This window comes from Nuphar pumila, chromosome 8, assembly GCF_984573655.1.
Source record: "Nuphar pumila chromosome 8, dmNupPumi1.hap1.1, whole genome shotgun sequence".
NCBI classification, from domain to species: Eukaryota; Viridiplantae; Streptophyta; class Magnoliopsida; order Nymphaeales; family Nymphaeaceae; genus Nuphar; species Nuphar pumila.
The window spans coordinates 94,380,420-94,404,842 of NC_143256.1; positions in this window are offsets into that span (position 1 = coordinate 94,380,420).

A 24,423-nucleotide genomic window follows, 5' to 3' on the forward strand; every position below is an offset into this window, starting at 1 on the left:
GATGCTCTCTGCGGGGCAGGACTGATGGTTAGGCTTCTGAAGGAAATTTGGTTTGGAGGAAAATATTTGTTGAGAATTTTTGGTAGACAATTGAAATAATATCCCATTACTAGGGATTGAGTCGTCGCTGGGATTACGACAATTGCGTTGCTATTCTTTGCAAGATAAACAACTGAAAATATGCCTTGTTACCTAGGCGAGGTCGTCAAACCAATGTAAAATAAAGGAATTTTTATTGAGAGGAAAAACATGATTTTATCAATAATACACTTGACAGAGGGGAGGGGGACAGACAATTTTCCACCACTCCAGATAATCAGAAGATACACGAGGACCAGGAAAAATAGTAAGACTGACAAAAGAATCCCAGCCATGTCTGGCAGAATGGTATGCTCCGGACCACTGATCTGATGTGAGATCGAATTCTGGCAGAACCCCGGCTAGTGGACGAATCTCTACGCGCTTCTGCCTCTGAGAGAACTGCCTGACACACCGCTCGGGATGATAGTATGCGCAGAAGAACGGGCCAAGTAGTCTGAATCGCTTGCTGTAAGCATAAGTGTATCTGGGAGGTGATTCCTGGCGATCAAAGTAGTCCCATACGACCTCTTCCTCCTGTAGGTTGTCGATCAAGAACCGGTATCGCGCAACTGGAAGAAGCTTTTCACCATTGTATCTGAAGGAACTGGCTCAGACTGGCACATGCCGGAGGAACCAAGACTGTAAGGCATAGGTGCATCCTTCGACTAGGATCGACTCTCCGAGTGCGAAACGAGTCAACCCTCGGTATAGAAAGGCGAGTGCGGCCATGGCTATTGAGAGGCGGCTAGTCTGTCGACTTCCCCATCTCCTTAGAAGCTGAACTATTCTGATATCCATGTAATTCCGTCCATCGGGAAAGAAAGCTAATGCCACCGTGCACAGAACCATCGCGTGCTGAATTCTCTCTCGAGCTGTCCTGGACAACGAGCTGACTTCCACAAATGTCCCATACTGTCTGTAGATTTCGAGCAGATCCACATATTCGTTTCCATCTTCTTCAATCAGAGGCCAAGACTTGCGTCCCGTCATGCGAGCTAAAGCGTCTTTAGGGTCCAGACCCTTAACATTAATCAGAAACTGTTTCTCCAATGAATCTCCAGGCTGACCGGCTGGCTCGGGCAATCCCATAATCTCTGAAAATTCATCCATCAGTATTGTCATCTCGCCCCACGGGAACCAGAAGGTAGAAGTGCTCGGATTCCACCGCTCTGCTAGTGCATGGATCAAGTTGCCGTTGACTGTCTGCTTTCCTACTGCGGACGCCAGTTCCAATCCACACTCGTCCAGATGGTCCGGAAACATATGAGAGAAGTTCTTGAACCATGAATAGTACCACCGGGGAAAGAAGGATCCGGTGCTGAGGACTCGATGTTCGGGAAGACTTTGTCGCACCTCGTAGGAGATGTGACCCTCAGAGAAGACTGAATCAAGCTGACTGGATGCCATCGGACTGGAAGACATGGAAATTGGAGTAAGACTTGGAAAATACAGGAATTTTGAGGAAAATGCAGGCAGGATAAAAATAAAGTAGGAAATTCGAGATCCAGAAGACAAGAAAGATGGGAAATCACCTGGAGTTTTGAAGGAAATGAAGGGAAATTTGGAAAATCGTCCAGGGTTTGATGAAATATGAAGAAATAAATGGAAAATGAAGTATTTTGGAAAATCGTCCAAGGTTTAAAACATGGACAGTACATGGACATAGATTGGGGATTTTTGAGAAAATCGTCCAGTATTTTAGAAAATTGGGAAAAATATGGAAAATAAAAAGGGAAATAACATATTCAATCAAATTCTGCATAAACAAGTATGCACAAACAGCATTCCCTAAAAGTTGACTCTAGATGCACAAATTTTGAAATGGCTGTGGGACCTTAATCCTAACTCTAAGGCTCAGATCATCTGTATCCAATCCAGTTATGCCTATATACTCAAGCCAAGGCTCAATGTACGTGGCATAAAATCAATTCCTCCGGTTCTAGGTTCAAGTTTTCCAACATCCTTGAGCACCTGCCGATATACGTTGGACTATGTCCCTTGGTACGTGGCAGGGGGGTTTTCACCCAAATAGGTGGCCCAGTTGTGAGGCTCTGTCCCGAACTATGGTTCTGGAAGAGAGCCCAGCAACGTGAAGACCGGGATAATATAGGTAGGGTGATTTTTTTAAAATATGAGCACATGCAATCAAATAGAAGGCTCTAAGTCCTAAAGAGATAGATTTTTGAAATATTTGAAGAAGCAAGCATTGTTTTCATACAATTCCTAAATTGAGGAGTGTTGTATTAGGCCTAAGTCTATGTGAGCATGAATAATTTCCTCCTCAATATGGTCCTACCAAACCATACCTAGTCTATATGCATTCCATGTCAGCTGGGTTCAAGTCTAGGCTCCTAGGTTCACATGATAGCATAAATTAAAAGCTGACATTCCATGGAAATCGATTTTGACAACTTGAACTAAGCATATCATTAGATTGATCAGACGAAGACAGGTCCCATCACGGTCGCCAAACCTGTTATCATCGCAAAATTTTACTTTTGCAAATCAAACTGACCTTTGAAATAGTTTTTGAAAATAACTCGCCTCCGTTTTTAAAATGCGGGAAAATTCCGAAGAATGGGACTCGCCTGTCGGTACGAGGTTCAACCGTTCCTGCCACCTTTAACAGGGGTAATTGAACCAAGGATCAATCTTATGCTCTACTCTATTCAACTTGTCTAAATCATATTCTAATTTCTAAATGCACATAGAATCAGGCATGTGCTATGAATTTTTAGAAAATGCACATTTTGAAAAACATGATGTTTGCTTTGAAATACTTAGAAATACTAAGAAAATGTAAATCTTGGAAATGATATCACATGGAAAATCGTGAATTAGGACTTGAAAAATATTTCTAAGAAAAGTAAAAATCGATTTCTAGGGAAATCTTGAGATTTTATGAAAATCAATTATGAGAGAACTTGGTTTTTTTTTTTTAATTCCAACTTTGAACTTGAAAATATAACTTGAAATTTCGAATTTTGAATTTTGAGAAACACTTGAAACATACTTTAAGATTTTCATATTCTGAGAAAATCGATTTCTCCCTATGACTTAGAAAATTTTGAGAAGATGAAATTCTTTGAATTGAAATTTGAATTGGCAAATGCATGAAATGGATGAATATGGATTTGAGGAATTGAGAAATACTTTTTTGTATTTTTGAGAAATGCAATGCATTTTTGGAGTTAGCCTAAGAGTGTAGGCTGAATGTGGCTAATGTGAAGATCATAAATCTGAGTATCATTCGTATTCTGACTATGGCCATAAATACAAATTCCACCAAGTTTATAAACTTCATAGAAGCTAGTGCATGTGCCATTCGTGTAGACCATGGTGAATTTGTAAAAATATGCATGAATCATCATCCATCACACATTAAAATTATAAAAAAAATAAACTATATGCAATGCAACCTAAGCTAAGCAGGAAATGTAAATTCTTATTCCAAAGTTTAATTTAGTTTACATCACTATTGAAATTTAAATACATGAAAAATAAAGTCTTCAATGTACCTGCAAAACTAGAAAACTTGGTTAATGAATATATGTTGGCTTTTCTAGATTTATCCAACAATATCAGGAAATTGTTGAATTTTACTAGATATAAGCATTTTTGCCATGATTCCCTTAAATCGAAATGATAAAATATGAAATAAAATTGAATAAATAAGGAAGATAAGATATGAAATTTCGAAATTGGGATCAAAATGACCAAAATACCCCTAATAACAAGACTATGGCCTTGAAATTAGGGTTTTTAGAAAGATGTTTTGATAAAATGCAAATTTTGAAGTTTAGATGAAATAAACTAAGCTAAATATGATGTGACATGCTTAAATATATGAAAATTAGTGTTAGGAATTTCGAAATTTAGGTCAAATGACCAAATTGCCCCCGATTGCAAGACTATGGCCTTGAAATCAGGGTTTTTAGAAAGAGATTTTGGTAAAAACTTAGGTTTTATGCACTAAATGAAATCAAATGAGCACAAAATTAAACCTAAAGTATCCTAAGATGCTTTTGAACATAATAAAACCCTAAAACCATCTTCTTATACACAAAAATCCAATAATATCACAAATTTTGTGATTTTTGCAGTGTTTTTGGATCTTTCAAGAACCCGGTTTTGCAATTTGCTTAATTCAGCCATCAAATGGATCCCAAAATCCATAAAAATTGGTACCTGCACTTGTTATAACCCTAATATCGAATTGGAATTAAAAAATAATTTTTTGACATTAAATTAATCCGAAAATTACATTAAATCCTAAAAATATGCTATTTTTGACCTAATTCACCAACCAGTTTCAATCCAAGACCTGAATCAGGAATCAAATCTCCATGTAAATTTATAAAATTTTACAGAGACTAACTAAGAAGAAAAATAGAGATTTCCCAATTTACAGATCGGAAAAGTCATCTTCGGTTAGGGAGAAACTCTTCCGGCAATCTGAGCTAAAATATATCACTTTTAACAGGGATTAAAACGGCTATTCCAGATTGAAAATACAGGCATAAATAAAAAACCTAAACAAAAATCTCTGAAATTTTAATGGTGAACATTGGACAGAAAAATAAAAATACTCACTTTTTACAGATCATGAATCGGATCTGTGGTTTGGGATTGATGACTAACACAAGTCTGATTAGGGTTTTGGTAAACCCTAACGAGTTTAAAATTTAAAAACAGATTCTCTGAAACAGGAAAAATACCAAACAATAATAAAAAAATCTGAAAATTTCACAGAAGACAGATCTACTCAATGTGAATCCATATCACTTTACAGATCTAAAATCAGATATAAGATGAGAGAAATATCATCACAGCAAGTTACCTTCTTGATTTTAACCACGATTTTAAAGCTTTAAAAACCCGATTTGATGTCTGATTTTTTTGACAGGGTTCCCGAGATTCAAAACCTCTTATTTTTCTACAGTAACTCAATAACTTATGCATGCATCACATATAAAAAAATCAGAAATAAAAAATGAGAACTTCAATCCAAAATAACATCATCTTTACTGTTCTAAACCTAAAACACACAGAAATTTTAAGAAACTTGAAAAACCATGCATTAACTAATGTAAATAAATAAAATAAACCATAAAACAGTAAATAAAAATTATTTCTATGCTATAGAACATAAAACAAACATGAATAAACCAAGAAAATAAATTAAAAAACAGGGAATCAATGGCTGGAATTTGATATCACCTTTAAAACATAGATTTAACCCATTAAAAGGGTAAATCATGTATTTTATAGGTTATTAATGTAAAGAATCATATTAAAATCAATTCTAATGGATTAAAATCCCTGTTAATCATCCAAAACAGGGTTAGATCACCTTCTTGGACCGTTCTTGCTGGTTCTTGATAGTTCTTGAGGTGAAACCATGGTTGATCTTCCATAAGGAGGGGTGTCCAAGCCTAAATCTAGGTTTAAAGCATTAAAAAAGCATTAAATAAAATAAGAAAAGTGAAGAAGTTCATACCTTGGAGTTGCAGCAATGGAGGAAGGGCTGGAGAGGAGAGAGAAGCTCCAAGATTTGCTTCCAAGGTGGCTGGAAAAATCGTCCCCCCTATGGGGGCCTTTTATAACCATTTTTTAGGTTTTAAAAATTAGTAATTTTGAAATTTTTGGACTTCTAAAGGGGGGGCAATTTTGGGGTGGAGTTACCTAACTACCCCTAGTCTAAATTATCCTAAATAATGCCTAATTAACCCCTAGCTAATCCTAAAAAATCCCCAAATGTGGTGCCACTTGGCATTTTCTCACATTGGGTTTTTAAAACTCCTTTAAAAACCTTTTAAAAATACTAGTTTTAAAAACTAACTTTCAAAAATGAGTTTTTCAAAATGGTTTTGACTCTTCTAAACCTCTAACACTAACCAAGACATCAACTAACCCTAGTCTAGCCCTGACTGACTCGAATATGGCACCACCCCGAGTGGGCCCTACTTGAGTTTTTCAAAAAAAAACGATTTTAAAACTTGAAATTGAAGGAGTTTTCAAAAGGATCTTCAATAGTAATCTTAAAGTTAGGATTTTTGAAATGGCATAAGGTTCTAACTGAGTTAGAATTCCTCTGGATATGGTGCCAACTGAGCTGGCCCACATTGAATTTTGAACATTTTTGAAATAAACACTGAAAATGGCTTTGAAAAAGGGTTAAAATTGACATTTGAAATTCAAGATCTTTGAAAATAGGGTCTCAAGCGAACTGGAACTCCGGGTTAGAGTCCTGAACTCTTAGGACTCTGAGATTTTAGATTTTAAAAGCCAAACGAAAGAATTTTCAAAAGATTTTATCAAGAAATGATGAAATAAGTCAGAAAACACAGTCAGGGTTAGACTCCTAACTCGACCGAACTCTAAAATAGAGTCCTGAACTAACTGGACTCTGTAAAATGACCTAAATTTTGAAAACAAACGAAAAAAAGATTGAGAATGGAAGTAAGACAGACTTAAAAACCAGACTTCTGACCGGATTAGGACTCTGAGACAGAGTCCTGATCGGACTGAAACTTTCAAAAATTTGAGAAATTTCATGAATAGAGGCATTCAGAAGCGACACCATCTAAATGGGTTTCATCTGTGAATTGAAATCGATTAAAGTTTGAATTTGAAAGGAATCCAGATTGTTTTCTAAGAAAATATTTCGAAATATAAAATCCTGGGGTTGGAAAATGACAGAGTATTGAATAAAAACCCAGGTTTTGAAATTGATTTTGAAATAAAGCTTTAAAATTCAAATCTGGATTGAATGTTTTGAAATAGGAGTGCTGGATCTCGAAAATGAGATGCAATGTCATACAATGCTATGCAGAATACGTGCAATGACATGTAATGATCTGTAATGACTTATGAAATGGACAAACACTTGATGAAGGTAAAAGTTTGGGGTGTTTACAGTAGAATTCTAAACCTACCTTCCACCGCCACCGACCTCAACAACATAGTACCAATCGAACGATCGGTACTTCAAAAAATTCTTCTCTGCACCAACTGCTACCCACTTCCCTGGCACATGAGGAATCTCCAACCTCATGCTCAATTACTTGCCCAGATTCTTCTCCACAACATCTATCCCAAGCTTCCCCGCAAGGGATTAGTTCCACGAAAAATCTCTCTCCTTATCTACGCCATTTTCTCCTCTACTCCGATAAGCTGGTCCTCCATTATTTTCGACCTTTTTATTCGTTATAAAAAATTCAAGCCTCTTCTTTTCAGGTGTTTTATAACTCCCATTCTCAAATACTTCAAAGTACCCCTTCACAACGAAGTTATCCTCCATCCCTCTCAGGTCCTCGATGCTACCACCTTCAATCTAAGGTCCCTGCACATGCCCGGCTCTGATGAAGAAGATCCAACATTCACCTTCAATTACTTCCCTGCTCTGATGGATGTCCAGCGTTCTCAGGATCGTATTCTTTGCCGTCAAGCCTCGTTGCAGCAAACCCTACAGACCCTCCAGTCGGATCAAGTCAACCGAACACATCAACCTACTCCACCTTCGGGATAAACTTATTTTTTTTTACTGTAATATTTATTATTGGTCTGTAATAACTCTCTTACTCTGATCCCTTCCTTTTTGTCTATGACAAAGGGGGAGAAAACCTGTCTCCATTATTGGAGAAATACTCTTTTTAAACATTTTTCAATATTTTATCATATTATTATTTCTATGCATAATGTCTTTTTGACAGGGGGAGCATATTTTGTCATCATCAAAAAGGGGGAGAATGTTGAGAAACTCTGTTTTGATGTCACATAATATGATACACTGTCGTATTTGATTTTATATGATATGATAATATGTCCTCTTGAAAAATGTTATATTATGACTGAATATGTTTTGCCATAAGTCTAACGAGTATTTGATGCAAGGATATCTCACCCAAAAAGGATGGAGAATTCTTATTCAAGTACAACTAGTGCAATCATACTCTTTGAAGAAAAAGCTTGATGAGCCATGCATTCCTAAAGATCAACTGAAGAGATCGGCTACCTCAAGATGAAGACTATTTTTCTTCTTTAGAGTCATATGTAACAGAACCTTCAGGAACATGCATATTGCATATTACATACTCATTCATAAAAACTATATCATAAAAGTATACGATAGTTTCAAAAAGCTCCTTTTTGAAAACTAATAATTGTACCTTCTTACAACCCTTTATGAAAAAGGTATTTTGACATGATTTCAAAATGTAATAATTGTACCTTACATCATATACAAGACAACATGAAAAGAAATGTAGGAAAAAGACAAAACATGAAATCGGCTACATAAAGAAAAACAAATATAATATGTTTTGAAAAGACTCTAGTTACCTTCTTTAAAGAAATGATTTTAAATATAGGAAAAAGACAAAACATGAAATCGGCTACATAACAAATATAATATGTTTTGAAAAGACCCTAGTTACCATCTTTAAAGAAATGTTTTTAAATATAGGAAAAAGACAAAACATGAAGATCGGCTACACAAAGAAAACAAATATAATAAAGGTTTTTGAAAAGACTCTAGTTACATTTTTACAAACCCATAGAATGTCGACTTACTTGAAGTCATCATTCTCTTTGTATAGCATTAAATACCTCCTGTAAGAAATCCTTGTTAAATATCCTTCTCAAGAGTGTCGACTTTCTTGTAGTCCTCATTCTCTCTGAAGACTTTGAAAAACACAACATAAAGAAAACACTTGACATGATTATGTACAAATAAATATCTCAAAGCACTCATTGTACTTACACTCATTTAAAGTAAAGAAGTACTTATGTACCTCAAATCATTAATTAGGATAAAGACAAAACTACAATCCAACGTTCAATGTACTATTTTAAGAAATAAACTTTTTACATAAAATATGTATTACCTAAAATATTACAACGACTAGTGTACCCTATATTTTACTTTTATGGAAAAAGACTTTTTCGAATTTCTCTAAAGATGTTTTTGAAATGACATATCATTTCACATCTCAAGAAGGCTACAATTTCAAAATGTAACGACTACTTTTTTAAAGCTATATAAACACACTCAAATAAACTATTCAACATGGAATGGAATGGACATGTGAGCTTACAACGAGAAAAATTCCTATTCGATATTTGAAAAAAGAGCCTTGAAAAAGAAAGAGAAAAAGAAAAGAAAGAAAAGAGAAAAAGTCAAGTCCAGCTCTTTGACAAAGAGTATCCTCTGAGTGACAAACAGAACATTCTGAGAATCCTTCATTCGTGCATTCATATCATTCTGAAGGTTCTATAGGAAGTATTGTAACTCTGTTATTCACTATTTTCCTTCTTTGTTGAAAGAAGTAGACCTCTGTGAAAGAGGGTGTTGTCCTTCTCTGTTGAGAGAAGAAGACCTCTGTGGAAGAGGGTGTGCCCCTTCTCTGTTGAGAGAAGAAGACCTCTGAGGAAGAGGTGTTGTACTATTTATCCGGTGACTCGGATGTTATAGTGGAAAGCTCAAGTGGTTTGCTTGGGGACTGGATGTAGGTCTGGGTATTGACCGAACCAGTATAAATTTTGTGTTTTATGTGTTGTGCCTTATTGCCTGGTTATTTTATTTTATCGATCTTTATCGTATTTCACTATTCACCCCCCCTCTAGTGGAATTTCAGGTTTTTCAATAGTACCCTGCTCAAATGATCTACTTAACAAGAGTTTGATCACCGACATGGCCACCATAAATGCCTTCATGCACTTCTCAGATGACTTCCTTGGCTTCTTCTTCGTTCAAGCATCTGGAATACTCGACCCTAAATCCATGATGATAAAACAAATAGGCAAGAATAAAATATCGGGTAGACATGTGCTGAATCGCTCGCTACTCCCTCTTTGACAATTCTGGTAGAAGCTCACCAGTTTCAATAAAGTTCTTGATATCTTGGTACCAAGACTTCTTCTTTTGCTCTGTCTGGTTGATTTGCATGACCAAAATGAAGGCAGGTTGATCGAGTTTACCAATTTCTAAAGAGCAACATGATTCACCATCTCTAAAAGATATAATGGAGCCTAGGCTGGCTAGACCGTCAGCTATTTGATTGAACTCTCTTTTGATATGGAAAAGCTGAAATTCATTGAAGTTGTCAATGAGAGCTAGAACAATCTTTTGATAAGGAAGTAGCTTCTGATCCTTCACTTGCCATTCAACTTTGACCTGGATGATGATGAGCAGTGAGTAATCGAAAGCATGCACTCTCTTAACATTGAAATCTTGCAGAATTCTCAGACCTTGTATTAAAGCTTCATACTCGACCATGTTATGAGTGCATTGAAAATCAAGTTTGAGAGAGAAAGGGATCATCTCCTTCTCAGGCGTGATTAACAAGATCGTGATCCCTATATCAGCCATATTCTTAGAACCATCGAAGAATAAACTCCAAACTAGAGACTGTTGAATGTTATGGATGCGCTCGTTAGGGAAATCATCATCAACCTTTACATCTTCTGCCAAAAGAAAATTGGCTAGCTGGTCGGTGATGGCGTGGCCTTTAATTGACTTCTAAGAGACATACTCTAAGTTATACTACATTAACAGAACTCGCCACTTGGCAATCTGTCCACTAAGAAATAGTTGTTCGAGAATATACTTGAGAGGATTCAACTTTGATAGAATCTTGACTTCCGATGCTAACAAGTAATGTCTCAATTTCTGATACATCCAGACCAATGCTAGGCATGTCTTCTTTATCTGAGAATACTTTTTCTCGTAATCGATGAAGGTCTTGCTCATGTAGTAAATGGCATGCTCTACTCGACTGCCTTCTTCATATTGTGCCAAGAATCTTCCACAAGCGGTTTGATTAACTGAGACATACAACAAAAGAGGCTTTCCCAATTCTGGCAGCTTCAAAATGGGTGGATTGAGGCGATATTTCTTGATACGCTCAAATGACTGCTGAGACTTTGGCCCCCACTCGAACTTCACTCCTTTTCTGAGTAGATGATTAAAAGGTTCACATCTTATAGCCAAATTAGATATGAATCGTCGAATTGACTGCATACGTCTTTGAAGACTATGCAACTCTTTGAGGTTGGTCAGAGGTGGCATATCAATGATGGCCTTTGCTTTAGCGGGATCCACTTCTATTCCCTTCTTGTTGACCATAAAGCCAAGCAGCTTGCCAGACTCTACCCTAAAAACACATTTATGAGGATTGAGTCTCAACTTGAATAGAATGAGTTGCTTGAAGACTTGACCGAGACCTTCAATGTGGTCTTCTTCCTCCTTGGACTTGACCAAGATGTCATCAACATATGCATCCATGATTTTATGCATCTGATCATAGAAAATGATAGCCATTGCACGCTGATAGGTTGCCCCAACATTCTTAAGCCCAAATAGCATGACTATGTAACAGAAGGTGCCCCAAAGTATGGTAAAAGATGTCTTGGACTGGTCACGAGCGACCAACTTGATCTGATTATATCCGGAATACCCATCCATAAAAGAGAACATGGCATGACCTATTGTGCCGTCGATCAAAAGATCGTTGTTGGGAAGCGAATAATCATCCTTTGGAGTAGCTTTGTTGAGATTGCAAAAGTCTATACAAATTCAAACTTTACCGTTCTTTTTTGGAACTGCCATGATATTTGTTAGCCAATCTAGATAGTCTATTGCTTGAATGAATTCAGCTTTGAGTAAATCCTCAAGTCCTTTTTTGACTTGTTGCTCAATTCGAGGATCTATTTTCCTCAACTTCTGCTTAATTAGTTTGACATCTGGCTTCAGAATGAGGCGATGCTCAACCAATTTGGGATATAAACCTGGCATATTCTCGTAAGTTCATGCGAACACTTCTTGATATTGCTTGAGAAAATTGATGAGCCTTTCCTTCTCATATGTGCTCAGACTACTGTCGATTTTGAGAATCTTCGGGCTATCTTCTGAACCAATATTAATATCTTCGGTCGGATCCTGAACTAGGGATGATGACTTGTCTTGTTTCTGAATCGCTGCGAATTCTGGCAATTCTTGAAGAGATGAATCAAACTCTACAAATTCTTCAGACTTCTTTGTTGCCTTATTGTCTGCGAACACCCTAAATTTTCCAAAAAATCTAAAAGTTCCCTTTTTGCCCCTGACCTTTATCTTCTGAATAAATTGGGTTAATCTTTGATAAAATTCCATTTATTTCTCGAATTCACTAGAATCCAGATTCAATTTCCATATATGACCCAATCTCAGACCCAGATATGATATTCGAATCTAATTCTAGGCCTGAATCTTCTTATTTTTCAAAAAAATCAAAAAATCAATTCTTCGTATTCTTTTAGAGGTTTTATTTGGATCCAATCTCGATTCAAACTCTAAAATCAATAATTTTCTCAAAATCTTGGATCCAAATCCATTTTGAAGTTCATTTTCTGAAATAAATCCTGTATTTTTCACAAAAACCTCACTTTAAGAAAAATCTTAAAGTTTTAAAGCAAAAATTTTATAAAAGTACTTCAAAACCTCGTCTGGATCCCATCTTTTGAAAATCTTCAGGTTTTTCCTCGTGTTTCAGAATTTCTCCCAAAAACATAAAAGATTTCAATAAAAAAATATATACATTAGCTTAAAACCCTTTTCTGAAAAAGTCTTGTAAACTAACCCCTTTTTGAAAATTTTAAAATTAAAAGGACCTGCTCCGAAAGTTTTCTAATGACATGCCGTTATAAAACAAGTCGAAGGGGTCAACTCTTCCTTATCGCCTTCACCCCTCCATAGTGCTCTTCTCGATCCTTCTTCCCCTCTCTCTCAATCTCCTCCCCCTGGTGCCTCCTCTGCAAGCGGCTGCCATCGATCATCCTTCAAGGTGCCTCCTCTACAGGTAAGTGATCGTGTCCTTTTCCTTATGATTTTCATTTTTCTCTGTATCACATTTGTTTTCTTCTTAAATGTTTGAATCCCCCCACCCTCTTCCTCTTTTATTTTCTCTGAATTTTCTTTTAGTTGCTTTTTTTTTCGTTTTGGCCCCCATTAACGCACCTGTTGTAGTGTTGGTCTGCCTATGGCATCACCAGCCTACACATTGCGATATCAATAAAGTTTTTACTCCAATATCTCTTTCCTCTTTGCTTTATTTGAGTTTCTTTGGTTTATTTATGCTTCGATTAAGCAAATATGCCTTTCATTTGGATCATTTTTATGCTTTTGGTTATAGCATCTCATTTCTTTCTTCCTTGTTTTCCTGTTTATAATTTCTTTTGATTTTGTTTTCTCATTTTCATTATCCTTTTTATCTTGATTTTCTGTTCTTCTTTTATTATTTCATCCGTCTTTTGCATTTTCACATCGAATAGCATTTTTTTTTTATCTTTTTTTTTTTAGTCTGTTGCTTTCTTTTAGTTTCATTTATTGAGCTTTGTTATAGTTGATCGACCATAGTATCTTTGAATGTCTACATTTACTTCACGAATCATCCTTTATTTCAACATTTTAATCCGTTTACCTGCAACGTCCATTTTGATGCTATTAGATTTGTGTTTTTCCCCCTTTTCCTTTTGATTTTCTGTAAAAGTTTTCTTATAGTTCTGCATCGATCTTTGTTTCTTTTCTCTCTTTTTGAGGCATCCATGATAAGATCGACATGCATATAGCAGGACCGATCTACCAATTGCTATAGCGACAGAAGGAATACTTCCAACATTTTTATCCTACTTCTGCAAATTTTATGGTCATATCCTTCATGCCTGCATTATAATTTTGTGATCATACTATTCAATCGCTCCTTAGTTTAAAGTTGTTATGTATCTTTACATTCCCCATCTCTCTGTACCTTGTACGGGGTTCATCATTTTGGATTAATGCTTATTTTTTGTTCCATTATCATCACGTAATTAAACACAGAACTGCAAGCTCTTTAGCGACAAGATCTATGTTAAGGCTTCATTGCATCTCTCTGTGTTTCTCTAGCAATTTCATTTGTTCGATGTTATCCAATCCCTTTTTATCTTATGATTCCTCTAGTATTTCTGAAATCTTCTTAATGGATTTCGTTGAGATCTGGGTATCATCCAACAAACCAAGGCTACTCGGATATGATTCCCATTTAACCTCTAATAGGGAGCATTCATGTTCGGCCATCCTACATGGCAATTTATCTGCGGTTTTCTGCTTGCTTTCTCCAGATTCTCGATCTCCTATGTTATGAGATCCGATCATTCTGTGGTTGTAAATAATGATGATTCGATCCCCTGTTACATGGCGATCTGTGTTCCAAACCTTTTGGTTTTGCAGTTTACAGCTTGAGTGACCTTATTTTGTTTTTGATGTCTTGTGGATATCAAATCATGTCCTGCGATCGAATCCCGATGTAGAATTCTTCTCTGAGGCTTCACACCATTTTGAAAAGTAACTGAAGTTATTTTGATATCATCGATCCCTTGAATTCATGATCATCTAACCATGATAGGGGGGTTATGGTATGATGTGGACATCAATGGTCCCAAGTAACACAATCCATTTTTAAAATGCACAAGATAAGACCCAAGAATGTTCATGCTCCCCGTCGGGAATTAATCTCTTTCCTTTTCTGTTTGAGCGCACTTAGCTGAAGAGTCTGTTGAGTCCTCTATGAATTCCAAAAGGATGAAGTCACTGGCATCGCTCAATCAAATTCATACGATCGCCCCTTCTGTCCAAGCTGAGGTTGCAAAGGGGAGAGGACAGGAGAAGAAACGTCGCTCACCATTTTTTTTGCAGGGCGAATTACTGTCTTTCACAAGGCTAATCAAACTTTGAGGCAGCTTCCGCTTGGAGTTCTATTGTCTAGTGATGACTAACAGAAAATCCAATCGAAATATGGGTCGTTAGAACATAAGTTCTTTTTCAAATTCTCACCTTAGCGAGAGGCTCTTTGTCGCAGGGTCAGGCTCTTCAGGCCTTGCAATGTTTTTTTTTTTAGCATTAGTTTGTTCAGTGAGTATGAGTTGTGATACATTGTGGGATTCTCCTCTTTCAAGTGCCAAGACCTTCTCTTCAGTCTGGTGGTCACGTAGAAACAAACTCTCTATTCGGTGGTTGGGTATGTTCCATATCTTGTAGCAGGTAGTAGAAAATATAATTTGACAGAGGATATGCAGATGGACATTCTTGAGGGTGACAACAATCTTAACTAGACAAAACAACATTGGTCGACTGCTGTATGTTTTGATTTCTCTCTCTATGTTTGCAATCATTCTCACTACTGCAATGGCACATTAGCATTGTCATCATGCCTCACCTCACAACACCAACACTGCACGATAATCATTAACGTCACATTCCATTCTTGTTACTGCGTAACCCTGTATATGCACATCAATCACTGTTGTTACACCTCATTTACATCAATTATAAAACCCATTCAGATTATTAGTAGTGTCCTACTGCACCCCTCCACAACATGCTAATCCATATACCCATTGCTACAGTCCCATTTGCAGCAGCATGTATAGGTTTCAATAAAGCATCATTACATCCATATTTTAATACACTCACTCCTTTTACCCCTGTCAACTATGCATTTCTTTTATGATTATCATTTCATGTCATACATTGCATCACCCATTCCATCCATCTACAGTAGCATTGTTATACTTTTAACCATTTCCCTGGATAACCTACCTGTATCACCCTCTGCACCTATACTCACTCCACAACATTTCAGCATACATGTTAGCATCCCATCTTCACCATCTACTATGCTTGCTGCCAGCAAATCCAACCTTCATCTAGCCACACTCAGCACCTTTACTGGCCCTTGTTGCTAGTACTCTCACAACTCCCGATACACTTCCAATTGCCTGCAACCACAAAATCCTTCATCACATGTGTTCAGCCTCACTGCTGTAGCATTTCCCTACAGCAGGTCCACACCATGTCACCCCCTTTGCATTTACATCACTTAGCGCCACTGTCATTCATCCATACTCAGCGCATATCCACCCTGTGCATATACCTGCCATGGCTTCACACAATATCAATACTCTCACTGCAGCATTATATGCCATCGTTTTGCATCTAGACACCTACAGCATGTGCACATTCCATGGTTACTTGCCATCCTCCTTACACGAAGCATCATACCCTGCATGATTGCTACACAATAACATCCCTTTACTGCTACCTCCTATAGCACTTGCTGCTTACCTCCTCCTACATTTCAACTATCACCACCTTCACACCTGATGCCATCATCAAACAGTAGTGCACCTTCACTTCAATGTTAACTCATCTTCACATTCTACCACCAAACACCTCCATTCACCCTCGCTGCTGAAGCACCTGTACTAACACCATATCCCAGCACTTGTATATTTTTTACAAACCCCTCCTTCACAGCCACCACCGTTGTCGTCACTCAATTACTGCATTCACCATCAGCACATACATTGTAACACTATATTCATGCCCACACTGTTGCATTTCAATATATGTTTGCACCATCTTTTTCTATCTTTTCTTGCATATTGCTTGTACAAATGTAAATGGATCATGCATGTTGCTCAATCATTATGCATTTAAGCATATTAAACCATTCATATGTCACCCTTTTTATGAAAATTTTCAATAAAATTGTGTGACATTCATCTTATAGTTGATAAATGCATCAATCTCATCCGTTATGCCTCTATACATGCCATCTTCATTTCATTTCCCGTTTCACCTTTGTTAGTGTTTCTAGCTTCTAAGTTACATGTTATATGTGTTATAGTCTCATTCATTAGGTATAAGCATTATATTTAGATAGGTACATCTGCATTTATTATTGGCTTGGACATGACCATATGCTTGTTAGTCTTTCAACATGATACCTCTTTTCCATATTGCGTGTGTTAACTTGGAATTTTGCAGGAAATATGCAAAAATTGTTGAGTTCCTTTTTAGATTTAGAATTCTATCATTTTCAAAATTGTAATAGCCAGATATTAATGAGAACTTTACATTTCCAGCTTTTAGATTAGAATGTATGAGCATGTAAATATCATGAATTATCTGTTTTATATCATTTTTATCTTATTTCTCAAAAATCCACCATGGTGAAATACGAATGACACGTGCACCATTCTAATAAGAGGTAATTAAATCTTAAGCAAATGATTCACATTGGTGTCCATAGTCAAAATGTGGACAATGCTTAGGTTTTCTATCTTTTACGGAATAACATTGGATCCACGTTGGGTCTCCTTCAAAAATCATCATATTTTCTGAATTTTTCTTCCTTTATCAGGGTTTGACTTGTAAATTAACTTAAAATATATATCAATGAACATAGTCAAGATATATTGAAAGTTAATTTCATTTCAAACCCTATAAAGACACCAAAATGTATTTTATTCTTTATCTGAATTTAAATACATATTATTTTATAGTACATTTGTGACCATAGTGATGAATGTATTATATTTTTAATCTTATTTCAATTCTCCTAAAGAATGAAATATGTTTTTTTTAAACCCAATTTTTCAAATTTTTTTAATTCATTCTTCATTTGGGATAGAATTGCATTCTTTTTCATATTATTTCAAAAATCCAAGTGATTTTGAGATATATTTTCAAATATTTTTCTCATTTCTCAAATCAATTCTTATCTGTAAATTCAAATTCATCTTTCTATTTCTGATTTTATCTTATTTTCAAAGTTCAGACTTCAATATCCTAATTTCAAAGTTCAACTCAACTTTGAAATTTCAAATTCATTTCTAGATTCAAAACTCAATTTCCAAACTCAAATCAAATTTCAAAGTTCAATTCAACTTTGAAATTCCAAATTCATTCCCAGGATCGGGATTCAATTTCAAATTCAATATTCCAGATCAAATTTCAAAGTTCAATTTAACTTTGGAATTCTAAGTTCATTTCCTAATTTCGAAAATCAAGTTTTATTGTTTTATACTTCAAATTCCCAAATCTTCCAAAATCATCTTTTGATTTCAGAATTCAAGTCTGAATTCAAGCTTTGTTCTTTATTTCTCAAAATTCCAAAAATCTCCAAATTTTATCTAAAGATTGACTCTTGATTCTCAATCCAATTCATTTATCTAAAATCAAGGTTTTGAGATTGATTCTGAATCTCAAAATTTGGTTTTCTCTAAAATTCAAGGCAGGTTTCAGGACCAATTCCGGATTTCTCAAAACCAATTCCAAAATCAAATTCAAATCTGGATTCCCGAATCCAACTCCGTTGTTTTCATCTAGATTTCTCAAATCCAACTACACTTTCAAATTCTATTTGGATTTCTTAAATCCAAAACCATCTTCAAATCTCATCTGGATTTCTGAAATCTAACTCTATTTTCAAGTTCCATTTGGATTTTTCAAATCCAGTTCCATCTTAAACTCCAAATTTCAAATCCAATTCCATCTAGGATTCCAGATTTTAAAACCAATTCCATCTTGGATTCTAAATCCAATTTCATCTTGAATTCAAGATTTCAAATACAGATTCCATCTTGGATTCCAGATTTTCAAATCCAATTCCATTTTCCAATTTGGTTTCCAATTCCAAACTCAATTCCATTTTCAAATCTCATCTGGATTTCAAGATTTCAATTTCAATTTCTATTTCCAAAACCATTTTCAAATCTATTTTTCAAAGTCTAGATTCAATTTTCAATTCCAATTCCCATTTCAGGTTCTAAATTCAAAACTCAAGATCAAAGATCCCTTTTTAAAAATCGATTCTTGAGAATCAAATTCAAAGTTCATTTTGACTTTGAAAATTCATTTTTACTTCAAAATCCTATCTCAGTTCCAAATCTCCTTTTCTCTTCATTTCTTCAATTCAAGATTTATTTTCAAATCTCTGATTATTCCAAGACTTAGAACTTCAAGTCTCTTCTTCCAGATCTATTTTCAAGTTCTAAGTTAGATTCAAAATCTAAATTTTTCAAGTCAATCTTCAAACTTTGTAAAATCATTTTCTTCAAAATCACTTGAAAAATCCAACAATTTTTTGAATGATTCTTCAAAAGCATACAACTTTGCATTTGCATTTAACAAGCATGATTCTTTGTACATTTTAGACTTAGAATAAATTTTTAGACATTATTTAGGCAAAGCAAAAGGCATAAGTTCGATCCTTGTTTCAATTACCCCTGGTAAAGGCGTCAGGAACGGTTGAACCTCTTACCGACGAGCGAATCTCGTCTCTCTATCTTTTCCTACAAAATTTTCAAAAACGGAGGCGAGTAATTTCAAAATATTTTTTAAAATTAAGGTCAAGTGAGACCTTTGCAAAAGAGTTCTTCTCTCTCTTCTTTCTTTTCTTTTCTCCTCTCTCTTCTTTTCTATCTTTTATTCCCATTCAAAAAGGGAATAGAGGCTAGAGAGGAAAAGAAGAACAAGAAGAAAGATTTTTGCAATGATCACAAAAGTGGCGACCGTGATGGGACTCATCTTCGTCCGGTCAAATTTGTGCCTTTTTTTGCTTTGCTTTGATATTATCTAAGTCTTTACTCTTCGAATGTCAGTTTCATTTCCATGCAAACCTTAGGAGCCTAGACTCTATCCTAGCTGACATAAAAGCATATAGGATTTAAGTATGGTTTGGTAGGACCATATTGAGGAGATTATTGCATGCCCACTTAGACTTAGGTTTGAAATACAACTCTTCTCAATTCTAGGGATTGAATGCAAACAATGTATGCAAGTGTATGCTTCTTTATTATTAAATTTTATCGCTTTAGGACTCTGCATTAGAGTCATCTGATTTATTGCATGTTGAACATGTTTTCAAAAACATCCCTACCTATATTGTCTCAGTCTTCACATTGCTAGGCTGTCTCACTGAACCATAGTTCGGGAGAGAGCCTCACAACTAGACCACTTACTTAAGGGCCATAGTCCCAAGTATATCGGTAGGTGCTCAAGGATGTTGGGAAGCCATTACCTTAGAACTGGAGAAATATTTTCTATGCCACATACTTCGAGCTTCAACTTGAGTATATCAGCATACCTTGATTGGAATCAGATGATCTGAACCATAGAGTTAGGATTAAGGTCCTACAAGCCATTTCAAATATTGCATTTAGAGTCAGCTTTCAGGGAGTGTTGTTTGTTTCTTTCTCATATTTCCCTACATATTAACTTTTCTAAAAACCCTGGGCATCTTAATAAAAAAATCCTATTTATTTTCAAAACCCAGGTGTATATTTTCCTCTATCTTTATTCTTTTCCCTTTTCAGATCAAATTTTCCCAAAACCCTGGAAATCCTTTTTAAAACTCTCCTTAGATTTTCAAAACTTCAGGTGTATTTTTCTTTTCTTCTTCTGATTTCTTCAATTCTTTTGATCCTACCTACTATTTTTCAAATTTTAAATCTTTACCATCTATTTTCAAACTTTTCATATCTTCCAATGTATCTTCTGATTCTATTTCGAAAATTCTTGTTTACCTTTTCACAAATAAAATCTCTTTTTAAAGAGATATTCTTTTCAAAATAGCATTTTCCTACCAAAAATCAAAAAGCGCTAAATCCAATTTTGACCTTCGAGATATTCAAATCTCAATTTCAAAGCCTTGAGGTCACAATCTTTCCTCAATTTTCCTTAAATTCTGCCAATCTTTCATCAATTTCTATCCCTTCTCATCAATTCTCCTTTAAGATTTGAGTTTCGACTCAAACATCCAACTCTTTCCTTTGAGATTCGAGCCTTGACTCAAAATTTTAAGCTTTCCTTCAAAGATTTTAGTTTTCACTCGAGTCTTCGTTCCTTCAAAAAAATCTGAATTTTCCAGCTTTCCTTTAGGAAAATCGAGCCCTGACTCGAACATTCTAACTTTCCTTTGAATATTTTGAGTTTTGACTCAAAAATATTAATTGGCCTCGTTTTTCCTTTAAAGATTTGGGTTTCGACCCGAACTTTCTCTCCTTGAAAACCAAACTTCCTAGCTTTCCTTCGAAGACTCGAGTTTCGAATCGAATCTTCTAACTTTCCTTGTAAAAACCTGAGTCCTGACTCGGTTGGTCTTTCAAAACCAACTTTTGAGTTAGGCTTACCTTCAAAATCCAGCTTTATGCCAAGCTTGCCTTAAGAACTTTAAATTTATATTTACCTTCAGAATTCAGCCTCATGTTAGATTCTTCTCCAGAATCCCACTGGTGTGTCAAAACTCGATGTTAAGCGAAGTTTTTCATCAAGGATTTCAGGAATATCTTGCCAAATTGCCATAAAATAGTTGTTGATCTCAAAATTACATGAAGAATTTCCTCAAATCTCCTTAGTATTCCTTCCAAAAGGGCGAAGCTTTTGTGAAGAAATGATCGAACTTCAAATTTTTTGTTGGTCAACCAAGAGGATGAAGAAAAAATCATCGATGTGACTAGCGAAGGAAAATTCAATGATGTTGAAAAGCCATAAGTGAGCTAATATTGATCATAGCTATTGGCACATTCTTAAAGATTATTCTTTGACAGTAAGATAATGAAAATATCTTGGGCAGTAAAGAGAACCTACCCAATCCATATCTCCTCAGTCATTTGAGATGCAATCAAATATCCGCAAAGGGGATCTCTCAATTGTCGTCAAGATGAAGACGAATAGGCGAGTTAGATCTTCGGGGCCAAAGAAGATTTGGATCATCTCCGAGATCAAGGAGTTTGTGAAGGATCCTTCCAGGGAAAGTTCAGATCACTGTTGAGATGAAGGCGAGTGTGATGAACCTACCGACAAACCCTAAAAGATATTTGATTTCTGCTATCATCTAAAGACCTTTTAGAACTTGTGTCATCAAGCCTAATTCCTGGGAAAGAAAAGAAGGATCGGAACATCTCCAAGATGAAGGAGTTTGTGACATACCCTTCCATGAAAAAGAGAGAAAAGTCAGGACATCTCCAAAATGAAGGATGATGTAAAAGCCCAAGAAAGCTCCATGACTCAAAAGAGTGCAAAAAGATCATCATAGGAAAATGCCCAGGATATCAAACTGCCCAAACTATCAGGAATCATCTTTATCTATGTGAAATTCTTTTATCAATATCTTTTCATTCAAATGCTTTTATGAAGCTAAGAATGTTTTCTCTCCTTTCATATCAAGGAAATTGATAGCTTCCTTGAAGAAAACCAACAAAAGTTTGATTTTGATTCTGGATTCTATAGAGTTAACCCAGTTGGGAGTAATACTCTAGGTGGAAGAGAGAACATCTTTAAAAAAAGAAAAAGAAAAAAAAAAGAGGGTGCTTACCTTCAATTACCTTGAATCAACTACAATTTTATCACTTTGGCAATATTTTCCAGCTTTCCTGATGAGAAATAAGAACTTGACATCCGTTTTGATACATCTTGGTGTTGCCTTCTCCATCTTTCGCTTTGATCGAGAGATTCACCTTCTCCTTTCTAAAAGGATTGCCTTATTCATCTTTTGCGTTGTCAAAAAAATTGCCTTTCTCCTTGATAAAAGGATCGCCTTCTCTGTCTTTCGCTTTGATCGAAAGATTTGCCTGCTCCTTGATAAAAGGATCGCCTTCTTCGTCTTTTGCTTTGATCGAAAGATTCACCTTCCATCGCCTTCTCCATCTTTCACTTTGATCGAAAGATTCACCTTATCGTTGATTAAAGGATCACTTTCTTCATCTTTCGCTTTGATCAAAAGATTCGCCTTCTCCTTGATAAAAGGATTGCCTTATTTATCTTTCACTTTGATCGAAAGATTCACCTTCTCCTTTCTAAAAGGATTGCCTTATTCATCTTTTGCTTTGATCGAAAGATTTGCCTTCTCCTTGCTAAAATGATTGCATCTTCATATTTCAAGGATTGCCATCTTCATATTTCACTTTTGCCTTCTCCTTAAAGGATTACCATCTTCATATTTTGTTTTCACCTTCTCCCTTCCAAAAGGATTGCCCTCCTCATCTTTCGCTTTGATCGAAAGATTCACCTTTTCCTTACTAAAAAGATTGCCTTATTCCATCTTTCACCTTGTCAAGAGATTCTCCTTCTCCTTGTTAAAGGGTCGCCTTATTCATCTTTCGCTTTGATCGAAAGATTCACCTTCCATTTTCTAAAAGGATTGCCCTCTTTATCTTTCGCCTTGTCGAGAGATTCGTCTCCTTGATAAAAGGATCGCCTTATTCATCTTTCACACCATCGAAAGGTTTGCCTACTGTTACCTTATCAATCTTGTTGAAAGAATTATCTCACATCTCCTTATTTTCCATCTCTCACATTCCCAGAAGAGTTGCCTCATTCAACTAAAGTATCTATCCTGTCCCATCATGATTTCTCCATTTGAGAATTCCGTATGGTCATCCCCACTCAGGTTAAGAGTCAAACTTGTACTTTCTGCGAGAGGTCATTATTTTCAAAAGCTGATTCTAGTCTCAGCAATGAGACGCTCAAAATCATCCCTTTTTCAAGCTTTAGGGAACCCCATCTTCCTCCTTTCGCAAAACCCCTTTCGGATTTGTTCATCCAAACTCCGAAGGTCCCATCATGGTTTCTTCACTCGAGGATTCCATTTGGTCATCCCCTTCAGGTTAAGGGTTAAGCCTGAACCTCGTGCCTCGAGGTATCTTCCTTTTCAGGTTTTGGTTTAAAACCTGAGTCTCGTTTCGACGAGGTCCCTCGTTTCGACGATGTGTTTTCTTCCAGTCCCATCATGGTTCTTCCCATCGAGGAATCCATGCTTTGTATATCCATATAGGACAGGATCCTACTTGAGCTTCATTTCACAAGGCATTTTTGCAAAAATGTCCCATCGAGGTCCACTTATGTTTCTTTCCTCAACCAAATTTTCTTGATATATCTTCGTCCCATCCAGATTAAGGGCTAAAACCTGAGTCGTTCCAAAAGGTTGATCTTGTCTCACCCATAAGACTTGATCAAAATGCTTATCCTTTATCATTTCGGGATCTTCACCCAAAGTCCCATCACGATTTCCTCATTTCTATTTTTCAGTCATATCATTTTCGAGGATTTCGTCTCCCCCAAGCGATTCAGGATAAGGTTTTAAGCCTGAAAAACCATGTCTCTCAAATAAATTCTTCTATACCCAGTTCAGATATGTTGACTAAGGCATTTTTCAAAAATTTGGAGTGCTATCTTTGCCACTAAGCTCGGCTTTCAACCGGCTTAGTAGCAAAGAGGGGCATCTGTAAACACCCCAAATTTTTCAAAATATTTTAAATATTCCCTTTTTGCCCCTGATATCATTTTTTGAGCAATTGAGTCACTTTTAAATCTAAATTCTAGTTCATTTCTCAAGTTTTACTGAAATTAAATTCATTTTATATGTCTGACTTGACTTCGGATCCGGATCCAATGTCCAGATCCAAAACTGAGTCTCGTTGTCCAACTTTTAATTAAAATTACAAAAAAATACCAAAAATAGTTTTTAAATAGCTCGGACA